The sequence below is a fragment of the Nansenia antarctica genome (assembly GCF_963989245.1).
Source record: "Nansenia antarctica genome assembly, chromosome: 13".
NCBI lineage: Eukaryota > Metazoa > Chordata > Actinopteri > Argentiniformes > Microstomatidae > Nansenia > Nansenia antarctica.
Window position 1 is genome coordinate 10,541,798 of NC_137683.1, and position 12,879 is coordinate 10,554,676.

A 12,879-nucleotide genomic window follows, 5' to 3' on the forward strand; every position below is an offset into this window, starting at 1 on the left:
TCTAAAACGTTGGCGGTACGCTTCCGGTACCAATTTATAAGCACGCAAGATTGCAGCTTTAACTAAGGAATAGTCCCTACAGTCAGCCCTGCTCAGAGCAGAGTAGGCCTCCTGGGCTCCACCCGTAATCACGCTCTGTAGGAGCAAGATGCGGTCTGAATCAGACCAATGTCTAAACTCAGCCACTCGCTCAAATTGTAAAAAAAAAAACGAGTCAAGGTCTCGCTCATTGAACTTAGGTACAAGCTTTAAGTTATTAGAAATATCCAAATGGGGACCCACACGTTCCCTAGCGGGGTCGGAATCATAGAGAGAAAAACCCCCGACATCTTTACCCTCTTTAATTAACTTAAGATGCTCCCATTGTATTTCTACTTTAGAACGTTCTGTATCCTGACGCATTTTTTCAATCTCCAATTGAACAGTTTTATCATAGTTTTGTTTGCTTTTCTCATGCTCTTGCTGCAACAACAACAACTCCTTCTGTTGGTCAAAAGTCAAATGACTACTCACGGGAGTTGGGGCAGGCGTAAGGGTTAGAGATTCCTCCAGGATACCAGCTTGAATCAGATTGTCCATCACGACCGTTCTTAAAGTCTCCTTGAGACGGCTAACAGTTTTACTTATTTCAATGTCATGGAGATCCGCGATTTTCAAAAGTTGGTCCTTACTACATCTCTCTAACAACTCCACTGATGGTTTCTGCATGAACTCTTCGACAATAGAAGCCATGATTAATGTGCACGTAACTACTATAACAACAAATGCCTCCCAAAAGCACACAAAACAGTAGCAGTCGCAGTCGCACCGAGCGCAGCAATGGAGATATCCAACGGAGCTTCCCCAAATCCTAGATAGCTCAACCCTAGTCTTCGTAGTTGTTGTGTACCTACTGTGGTTAGTAGGCTACTCAAATAAACACGGAGAAACGGACTGTAGTTTACTAGTTTCTTTACTTGGAGAAATGACCACGTTACATTGCATGTCACTTCCTACATAGGAATGCTGGGAGGTACGTCCAACAGGTACGTAATCACGTAGTGACGTAACATACTCAGGCCAGGTAGAATAAACAATGCTAGAGCAATAGATGCAAACCCAAATACTCTACAACTCCTCCCCTTCTAGATAACAACAACATTAACACCATAGCATTTACTAGGTTGAACATAACTAACAATACCCTTGCTTTAAACGGATAACTAAACACACTAGTGTCTTATTCAGAGAGATAGTTTGTCTGGAGGTCTGTGGGTGCGTGTTGGATAACGTCTCTCCTCCGGGGGTGTGACCCCCGGGCTCGCACCACCAGCAGGGAGACCCAGGCGTGGGGTCAGGGGCCGACCAGGGCTAGGCAGACACCCCGTTACACGGTCGGAGGTCGGCAGGCCCAGGCTCTCCTGAGCAGTGTTGGAGGTAGGCAGGCTCAGGCTCTCCTGAGCAGCGGTGATACGTGCAGCAGGATCCACCACCTTTTCTGCAGTGCGTACCTCTGACCTCCGTAGTTGGTCAAGGTGGCGTCGCCAGACAGTGTCAGGAGCTACTTCTACAGTGTAGGACAAGGGCCCTTGTCTTTCTTTGATTATGCCGGGCACCCACTTGTGTTCTCCACGGTAATCCCTGGCCAGCACAGTCTGTCCAATCTCTAGTTGATGTGTTTCCCTGTCGTGCGCCCTTAGACCCTGTCTGATCTGCCGATCCATTACAGTCCGCCGCAGATTTGGCTTAAGCAAGTCCAGTCTTGAGCGTAACCCACGTCCCAGGAACAGCATGGCGGGTGTCCGGTTGGTAGTAGCGTGAGTGGCGTTACGGTAGGCAAACAGGACATTGGCCAGCTTCTGACGTAGAGAGAGAGAGGCATCTGCCATAGCTCGCAGACCTTGTTTTAGGGTTTGTACGAACCTCTCGGCGAGCCCGTTGGTAGCCGGATGATAGGGGGCTGATGTTATGTGGCGAATTCCATTGAGCTTCAGGAACATCTGGAATTCATTAGCCGTGAATTGAGGACCATTGTCACTCACCAACTGTTCGGGGATACCAGTTCTTGCAAAGAGGCTTCTCAACACGTCGATCGTGTGGGCTGTTGTCGTGGAGCTCATGGTGAACACTTCTGGCCACTTTGAACATGCATCGACCACCACTAGGAATGTTGTCCCCATGAATGGACCGGCGAAATCAATGTGGATACGTTGCCATGGGGATGCAGGCCATTCCCAGGCATGGAGAGGTGCAACTGTCGGCTCATTCTGTACACGCTGGCAGCCAGAGCAATGCATGGCGAGCTGTTCTATCTGTTGGTCAATCCCCGGCCACCAGACGTAGCTCCTGGCGAGTGCTTTCATCTTCACCACTCCCAGATGGCCACTGTGTAGCTCTTCCAGCACCCTGGACCTGAGCTTGGTGGGGATGACGATCCTCATTCCCCACATAAGGCATCCAGAGTCAATGGTGAGCTCGTCCCTACATCGGTAATAGGGAGTGAGGGGAGACCCTTCGTGGGTTGTCCAGCCAGTCTGCGTTGCTCTGTACACTTGTGAGAGAGTTGCATCTTTCCGGGTCTCTCTCTCAATCATTTCCGCCGTCACCGGGAGGCTTTCGAGTTGCATGAGTGTGAACATCTCCACCGGTTCCTTGTCCCCCTTTGTCGTTGTTGCTGTGTCAAGTGGCAGCCGGGACAACCCGTCTGCGTTGGCGTGTTGCAGTGTTCTCTTGAATTCGATCTTGTACCGGTGCCCTCCTAGGAACAGGGCCCAGCGTTGCATCCGTGCTGCAGCTGTCACGGGAATCGCCTTCTGGGGGTTGAATATCGAGACCAGCGGTTGATGGTCAGTCACCAGGATGAACTCCCTGCCGTACAGGTACTGGTTAAACCGTTTTACGCCCCAGACCAGGCCCAACGCCTCCTTGTCTATTTGAGAGTAATTCTTCTCGGCCGGGGCCAGGGAGCGTGAGGCGAACGCTATTGGTCTTTCGGTCCCATCCCGCATCACATGTGACATAACGGCTCCTATACCATACGGCGAAGCGTCGCATGCTAACTTCACAGGCAAGGAGGGGTCGTAGTGTGTGAGTACTGTCTCCGATGTCACAAGCTTCTTCACTTCCTGGAAGGCCTGTTCACATTCTGTGGTCCATTTCCATTTCCGTTCTGCCTGAAGTAGTTGGTTCAACGGGTAGAGCACCGTGGACAGGTTAGGCATGAACCGGTTGTAGTAGTTGATGAATCCGAGAAACGACCTCAGCTGCTGTACATCCTGTGGCTGAGGAGCCTCCATGACGGCCTCGATTTTCTCTTTGCATCTATGCAAGCCCTGTGCATCGATGGTGTGGCCACAGTATGTGATACATGATTTAAAAAACTCACACTTGTCACGTCTGGCCCGGAGTCCGTAGTCTTGAAGTCTCTGTAAGACCTTCTGGAGGTTCTCCAGGTGTTCGTTATCGTTGGCCCCCGTCACAATGATATCATCTAAGTAGCACTGTGTGCCTGGAATCCCTTGTAACACCTGATCCATGGCTCGCTGCCATATGGCCGGGGCAGAGGCCACTCCGAAGACCAGCCTGTTGTATCGGTACAGGCCTTTCAAAGTGTTTATCGTCAGGAACATCTTTGAGTCTTCTTCTATCTCCATCTGTAGATAGGCTTCAGCCAGGTCCACCTTGGTGAACCGTTTTCCACCGGCCAGGTTTGCGAAGATGTCCTCAATCCTGGGTAATGGATATTGTTCTGCTTGTAGCACAGGATTGATGGTGATCTTGAAGTCTCCACACAGCCTCACTGCCCCTGACTTCTTTGCTACTGGGACAACGGGTGTGGCCCATGGACTCCAGTCTACCTTGGACAGGATCCCATCAGCTTCCAGGCGGTCCAGCTCAGCTTCCACTTTCTGTCGTATGGCGTATGGAACTGGGCGTGCTTTGTGGAAACGTGGGTTGGCTCCGTCTTGGAGAACGATTTTTCCCTTGATGTGTTTTAATGTCCCGATGCCGTCTTGGAATACAGGTGCTGCGGCATCCAAGACTTTCTCCAGTTTCACCTCTGTGGACTTGTGAGTGGGGTTTGGCGCCACCTGCAGGCTCTTAATGGATTTCCAGTCCAGCTGCAGCTTCCTCAGCCAGTCTCGCCCCCACAACGCTGGTCCTCCTCTTCTTACGACGTACAAGTCCAAAATGCGTTGTTGACCATTGTGTTGTACATCCACAGGCAGTACTCCGAGGGGCTTGATTTTCTCTCCAGTGTATGTTTTTAGGAGGATAGATGATGGGTTCAGCTTCTGGTCTCCAAAGTACTTCACAAAGTCAATGTGTGCCATCACTGACACTGCAGAGCCGGTATCCAGTTCCATTTGTACTTGTTTGCCATTCACCTGTGGTGCAAGCCAGATAGCTTCCCTGCCGCCTCCTTTGACATGGTAAACATCCAAGCTATTGGTATGTTCACTCTCCTCGTCTGACTCGTCGTCTGCAGCCTCCTCCATGTTGTGCACTTTCCTGTTCTTTTGCGCACTCCACTGTGTCTTTTTTTCATTTTTGTACACTCTTGATTTTCCAGAGCGACACACCCTCTGGATATGTCCAGTTTTGTTACATAGTCTGCAGACTTCGTCTTTAAACCTACACTGTGATGGGGAATGTGAGCCCCTCCCACACCTGTAACACAGTTCTTGCTCTCTTGTTTGTGTGACGGTTGCCATTTTGTTTACATTTACTGCCTTTACTCCTGTCTGCAGTTCAACAGCATCCCTGGCTGCTGTTTCCATTGAGACTGCGATTTCCACTGCCCTTTTGAACGTGAGGCCGGCCTCTGTTAGCAGTCTCTTCTGTATGGCCTCACCAAGAATGCCACATACCAAACGGTCTCTCAACACATCATTCAGTCCATTTGCAAATTCACAATGTTCAGTGAGTCTCTTCAGCTCAGCCACGTAACTGACTATGGATTCACCCTCATGTTGATTTCGTCTATGGAATCTGAAACGTTCAGCAATTAGTAGTGGTTTTGGGGATAAATGTTCTTTCATTACCTCCACCAGTTGCTGGAATGTTTTTACGGAAGGCTTTTCTGGGGCAGTTAAGCTGCGCAACAGGCCATATGATTCCCCCCCCATTGCACTCAGCAACACTGCAACATGTTTGTCATCCTCAATGTCATTTGCCTTGAAATACTGTGAAATGCGTTCCGTATATTCGACCCAGTCATCCGTCGCGCCGTCAAACGGGTCAATTGATCCAATTCTAGCCATCTTGCCACGCTGTATAACTGGATACTTTCACTACTCACGTCGGAGTCTCCGTTTGTTGTTCCCGCGAAACAAGTTCGGTCATATCAGAGACAGGGTTCACTTTCCAACCACCTCGTCGCCACTGTTGTGTACCTACTGTGGTTAGTAGGCTACTCAAATAAACACGGAGAAACGGACTGTAGTTTACTAGTTTCTTTACTTGGAGAAATGACCACGTTACATTGCATGTCACTTCCTACATAGGAATGCTGCGTAGTGACGTAACATACTCAGGCCAGGTAGAATAAACAATGCTAGAGCAATAGATGCAAACCCAAATACTCTACAGTAGTCTTCGTGTGGCTTCGTGGTGGGTAATTACGCACTCAATACCGCTAACACGGAACAAGTAACCAGCACGCTGGCGTACCCCCCCGTGCTACGGCGATCCCCAAAGGCACTCCCCAAAGGAAATACGCCGCTATGCCTAACATGGGGTAGAAGGCATCAGCTCCTAAATCTCTCACCACTGCACAAGGAACAACCACACTCCTACCTAGGTGTCCCAACAGATAGTAGAGCAAATGGCATCTCTAGCCTGGGCAAGTGTCTGGAGACAAACCGTAGTCCTCTCTCTCCCCCAGCACACAAACAAACACAAATAACTGTTGGCACAAATCACAACAGAAAGGTAATGACTGCCAAAGACGCCAATTGGCGTCTTATAGAATAGTAACGTTGACTGCCAAAGACTCCAATTGGCGTCTTATAGAATTTTTTTTTTTTTTCGCGGGGATCGCGTTATTGACATGTTCTACACCTAGCGAGTGAATTTCAGACTTGGGTGTAATGTATTTCGGTCCCAGATGGGGGCAGTAGTTCGATAAAAGCCTGGAGAAGGAAGTGGCTTGCTGTGGGTTGTAGTAATGGCGAAACGGATCAGGGTATGTGCCAAACGCGGCGCGGAGCATTGCGGCGCGGAGCATTGCGGAGCATCGCGGAGCAGCGCGGCCATCGCGCGACTCTTCAAACAGTTCAGAGTCGGATGATACAGAAAAAGTGCAGAAAAATAAAATAAAATAAAAAGTTCTGCAGAAAAAGCTCGTTTTCTCTGTTTATTGGTCAAAATCAGGTGTTTTTGCTGAAACCACCCTATGTTCTACGGCCGATTTCTAAACACTCAAAGAGGCTAGAAACAAACTTTCTTTTTCTGATGAAAGAAGAGAGTCTAAAGTTTTGGTAGATATGTTCAATGTTTATGTAGTCCGAAAATTCAATATTTGGTGGGTCTTCAAAGTTCAGCGAAAATGCCCCAAAAGTCTGGCAGTGTGGAGCTCTCCGCTCTGAACATGGCTGGCAGTCAAAGAGTTAAGATGCCACAGCATCAACAAAACAATACCCAACTTATCTCTCACATTTTTAGCGCTTAACAAAGAACCAACCAAAAATCCCAAATCACTGAAACTATCAAACAGTGAAACAAAGAGCGCTAACCAAACTACAACAAAAGGTCCTACAACAACTAAAATCCGACGTGGCCGAGCCCCAGTGGTGTAGTCTAGTTTTTTCTAGTGGGTATACTGTGATTTTGCCCTCCCAGTCAGAGCGACACCTGTCCCGTAGCGACACCCCATACGCACCACCACACTCACTTATGCATACAGTATGCATCTACACCAGTGTTTGCTGCCTTGGGGGGGGGGGGGGGGGGGGGGTGGCATGGACTGTACTTGTACATCAAGCTGCCTCACGCTACAGAAACAGGAGATAGGCTCCTGCCCCCTAAGGGCCGTTAGGCTCGAGAACCATCGGTTCTCAAGGCTACTTACGTGGTCTTGACTACATGTCCACTTTCTCACCTGGTTCTTGCTCTCTCTCTCTCTGGTGTGCCGACACCATCCTGCTCTCTCTCCTTCTCTCCCTCTCTATCCTCCTCTCTCCCTCTTTTGCTGTCACCCAAAAGGCAAATATAACAACCAGAGTATTTATAATTTAATAAGAGGTATACATTGAATTCATATAAAATCATAACATCATTCTAATTGAATATTGGGTTGCTGTGGGCAATAGAGTCAGATACTGTCTTTAATTACTCTCTCACCTGTAAGAAAATCGTATGTCCAACTACAAAAAACAGACATTTCCAATGAGTGAGGGTTTGTTCCAATGCTTCAATCCACTGTCCATGTACTGTAAATATGCCATTATGGTATTACCATAAAGCCCAATTCTAGCAGAATAAGAAAGATTGTATATCTACTTTAAGTAAAATAATAAAGTGCCTCCAGTTAGCTCTTTAGCTGGCATGTGTGCAGCAGACTAGCTCATCTAATCACCTCTGAGCTAGCTAGCTAGCTTGCTAGTTCTTTGACACTATTATTCACACCATGAAACTATAATCAGACACTTGAATGAATGAATGAATGAATGAATTAATGAATGAATGAATGAATCGTCTTTATTGTCATTGCTACAGTACAGGTACCAAACAACGAAATTTAGGAGGGGTGGCTCCCCTGGTGTTAGGAAAGGGGAAAAAACACTTTTAAAAAAATCACAAGAAGGGAAGGAGCTGGTTTACATAAATAAAGGCTATGTACACTATCCACTATACTATACTGTACAGATAGACGACTAGGGTTGTCATATTGCACAATAGTGTTATTGCACATTTATTGTGTCGCAGTTTGCAGGCTTGAAATGTACATATTTGTGCCTCAGCACTACACCTGATTTTTTCAGTCCAGCTGGCTGGCGAAATGAGGGAGTGCTTCGCCAACCAATCAGGTAGCGGTATTGCCCTGCCTCCCCCTACCATCCTAGGTTTCGCAAATTCGCGGCCCGCCCACCCCAAGGCTCTGTAGGGGAAATACTGAGACTAGCATTCTGAACGACTGGTTATGTGATAACAAACATGTCAGAAAGTTCGAAGTAAGTGCTTCGTAACACAGGTCTACGGGGTGAATTTTATGAATGAAAGTGAAAGTTCTGTCACAAAACGCCGTTACGTATCCTCGCGCATTTTCTAGTGGGTATACGCAAATCCTTGGCCTTTCCTAGTGGGTATACGGCGTAGTCCTGCGTATCACGTAGACTACACCACTGCCGAGCCCCCATTTGTCACTAACCCGGCTCAGAGAAAGTGACAAACAGGGAGACAAGTCGAGGGTAAAGGTAAATCATTATTTAATTGATAACTAAGGAAAATAAGCCAATGAGAAATGGGATGTGATAGTCAGTTTTATCAGTTGTGTAGGGTGTGGGTGAGTGATCTGTAATGTGGAATGTTGTAAGGGGTAAACAAAGGAACAAAAGGTTGCCACAAACAGAAGGGTCAAAAAGGATGTCCTGTATGGAGAGAGAGAGACTGATCTCCACAGCACAGCCTAAATAGGCACAGGTGTGCTACATCAGCCAACCAGGCCTCCTCTCCCCACTGCCATCCTGCAACACAATCAGAACAAGACAGCAGTGGAGGGAGGAGACCGTAACACCCCCCCCCCCATAAAAATTGGGGACCAAAAAGGACCCAAAACAATTTCAAAATACTAACATCAAAAATACAAAATAAACGTATCCCCATAGCCACCAACCTACTCACCACAACAGCACCCCCCCCCCCCCTCAGGCCACACCGCACACCTCAGCAACCACGGCCTATGGAAGCAAATTAAGAGGGTGAAGAGAGCCAGGGGAAGGATACAAAAAGGGAGAGGCTGAATGACCAGGCAAAACCAAAATCAAAAATGTGGTAACCATGACCACCAGTTCAACAAATAGGCGCCCCAGCAAGGCATCCGCCACCACATTTTCAGAACCCATTATGTGACGGATGTCCAGGTGGAACGCCTGTAAGAAAAGGCACCATCGCATAATCCTCTGATTAGGGCACTGCATAGAGCGTAAAAAGGTGAGAGGGTTATGGTCCGTAAAGACCACCAATGGTACTACCCCCGAACCCACATACACCTCAAAATACCTAAGAGCCCAAATAAGAGCAACTAAATAGGTTTGATCAGAAACTTTACGGACAACACTGTAGGGACCAGAAAACTTGGCCTGAGAAGGGGAACCAGACAGAGGCAACAGTGCGAGGACTTGATCACCTGCGCTGAAATCACGTTGCTCTGACCGGCGGTCGTACAATCTCTTCATTTTCCCCTGGGAGGCTGTTAACTTCTCCCTTGCCAACATACCGGCCGCATACAATCGTTGTCTAAAACTACTGACATTTATAAGAAAGTAAATTCTGAGGAGGCTCAGAAATCTTCCAGTCATTCATCAACACTGCCAAAGGACCACGTACTGTATGACCGAAAACCAAATCATTTGGGCTGAAACCAAGGCTCTCCTGAGAAACTTCCCTTTCAGCCAAAAGTAACCAAGGCAAACCCTCTTCCCAGTCGCGAGCCAGCTCAGTGCAATAGGAACGGAACAGAGACTTCAAAGTCTGATGGAACCGCTCTAACGCGCCCTGACTTTGTGGATGGTAAGCACTGGCTTGATTATGCTTGACATGAAGTTGCTGTAAAACTTGTGCAAACATATGAGATGTAAAATTGGATCCTTGGTCACTCTGATCTTAGGTATACCAAATACAGACGTAAACTGAGTTAAGGCCCTTACGACAGACCTTGTAGTAACAGTACGTAAAGGATATGCTGCTGGATATCTAGTGGTCTGGCACATCACAGTCAACAAATAGATGCAGCCAGACTTAGACCGAGGCAGTGGACCAACAGAGTCAACAATCAAGTGCTCAAAAGGTGTGCTAATGGCAGGAATAGGATGCAGGCTTTATAACCTGGTTAGGCTTTCCTGTTAACTGGCAAAATGCGGTCATAAGTCTTTTGGACCCCCAAATGACCAGCCACATCATGCGAGACCCGCCAGATCATCTCACGTAAGGGGTGAGGAACAACAATCTGAACGATTGGATCACCCACAAAACAGTCTCCCTGAGGAACCCACTTCCTCACCAACAGCTGATCCTGCAGGTAGTCACCAGCAACAGCACTCTCCACCTCGTCATCAGTAATAAGCTGTTCAAATAGAACTTTAAGAACAGGGTCAGCTCTCTTCTCCCTCACCAGGTCATCTCGAGTAACTACACTAGGACATTTTGACAAAAAGTCACACGCCTTGCTTGTAACCCTAGTTACAGGGTCAGGTGTAGGAACAGCATTAGCACGGCTCAGTGCACGTGTCACAGCACAGGATGGAAACACCTCAGGGAAACACTGTTTGTTTGCATCGGCCCCTGCTGAGCGGGGAACAGATGAAACCACCAACGGTGGGGATATGTCACCCCAGACGCGTCCAACCGCTAAATTATTCCCCAAAATAACCTCCACACCTTTAACAGGCAGCAAAGGCCACACCCCACAACAACTTCACCCTGTACCAGGTCTGAAAAGAGGTCAATCTTATGCAATGGGACCGACAAAGTGTTAAGTCCAATTCCCCTGATCAAGACACTGTCACCTGTATCAGATAGCTGGGAAAATGGCAGGACAGATTTCAGGACAAAAGATTCAGATGCACCTGTGTCACGTAATATCCTAACTGGAACCTTTTCCCCACTCCCAAGGATAGACACAAAACCATTCGTAATGAAAGGTGCATAATCTGAAACAACCAGAGATTTCTCATCTGGCTGCACACAAGACAAACTGGGGGTAGACCAAGCATCTTCAGTAACTGCTAGCACAGACGATTTTACCTCAGGACCAGAAAAAGACCTGGTTTTGCCCTGAAGGACAGGACACTCATTCTTCCAGTGACCTCCCCCCCGGCAGTAGCGACAGGCTCCTCTTCCCTGTGAGCCTCTATCAAATTTAAAGGACGGGGTCTCATTCCTCGCCTCAAAACTAACAGGACGAAACCCAGATGAGCTCCGCCTCTCACTGCGGTCCCAGTCACGAGCACGTGGCTCCCCCAACCTGCCGTTGTGCGTTAAAACAAAGTTATCAGCTAACACAGCTGCCTCAGAAGCTGTACGCACCTTTAGGTGGTGGGCCGAACGCGTTTATCGCGAAGTTTATCTTTTTCCATCTACGGAGTAAACGATCTCTTACATACGATATTAAGTAATTCTCTTAAGTCTATAACAATTTTGTTTGCAGCTGTATTATGTCGGAGATTTTCACAAACTTATTTTTTAATAGTCTGTCTGCTCAGGCACATCGCTGGTCGCTCTAGTTGATAAACCAATCAGAATTCGAGTACGGCTTCATTAGGACCCCGAAATGTAAACAATGGCTGTTAACCCTAGCAACTGACTGTATGTTAACCCTAGCAACCGCGGGGAAATAACGAGATGTGATGAATTATGGAGTGTTGTATGCATTTAACAAACCGAACGGACAATATTATAGCATTTTCAGATGCAAGTTGGACCAAATTTGTACATTGTTCTCTACAGTGGGTGAATCTTCACACTGCAGAAAGCCAAATTGCTATTATATATATTGGTATTATATATATTTGGGAGAGGGGGCTCCCCTGGTGCTAGGAAAAAAAATACTAAAAACAAGAAGGGAAAAGAGCTGGTTTACATAAATAAAGGCTATGTACACTATCCACTATACAAATAAAACACTGTGCTGTACTCTATGCTATGCTATACATATCCTAACATTTCCTATCTCTGAACCTTATGTACCCGAGGGTTGTCATATTGCACATAGTATTATTGCACATTCATTTAAAGTGTCGCAGTTTGCAGGTTTGAAATGTTCACAGTTGTGTTTCAGTATTGCACTTGATTACAATCTAGTAGCTGCCATCAAATTGTCTAGATTGTCCAGGGCCTAGAATCTAGGTATTTGCTGTGTTCAGGGCCTGAATGGCCCTAGGGTAGAAGCTGAGCTTCAGTCTATTTGTCCTTGCGGACATGGTCCTGAACCGCCTGCCCGAGGGCAGCCGAACAAAGTGTTCGTTCCCAGGGTGGGATGGGTCTCTGGAGATCTTGGAGGCCTTCCTGAGGCAGCGTGTGTTGTACAGCTCTTCCAGAGAGGGGAGGGGGGCGCCGATGATCTTCTGGGCCGATCTCACGACTCTCTGTAGCGCTTTCCTCTCTGCGGCTGTGCAGCTGGAGAACCACTATAACCACAATATTGGCTACCATAGACAATGCTATATGCAGTATGCCAACATACGAAACATTGAAAGAGCCCGCAAGAAAAGGGAAAAATCAGTACAGGAGGCTGCAGGTGTGTTTTATAGCAATATAAGTTATTTATAAGAACAATATGATATAAACAAGCTAAGATTAATATGACATGATATGACATGAACATTATTAACAATATGATATAAACAAGCTAAGATATGACATGAACAAGATATGAACAAGGCATCAATGGGTCAGGGTCAGCCCTGTCAGGTCAGGTCCAGAAGATGTGCAGTGCAGTCCAGGGCTGAGCATCTGGGGTTACCTGGGGAAACAGATTAGGAGAGTTGTAAATAAACTAGGCTATAACTTTGGAAGCATTACTATTACAATGCATAGAGTATCATATGTCTCTCTCTCTCTCCCTTCCCTCCCCCCCCCTCCCTTACAATGTAGTAGAAGCAGAAGGTCAAACTGACAATGATACACCACCAAAGCCTAGACTTCTCCGCTCAAAGACTACCACTACGTTCAGCCTAAATA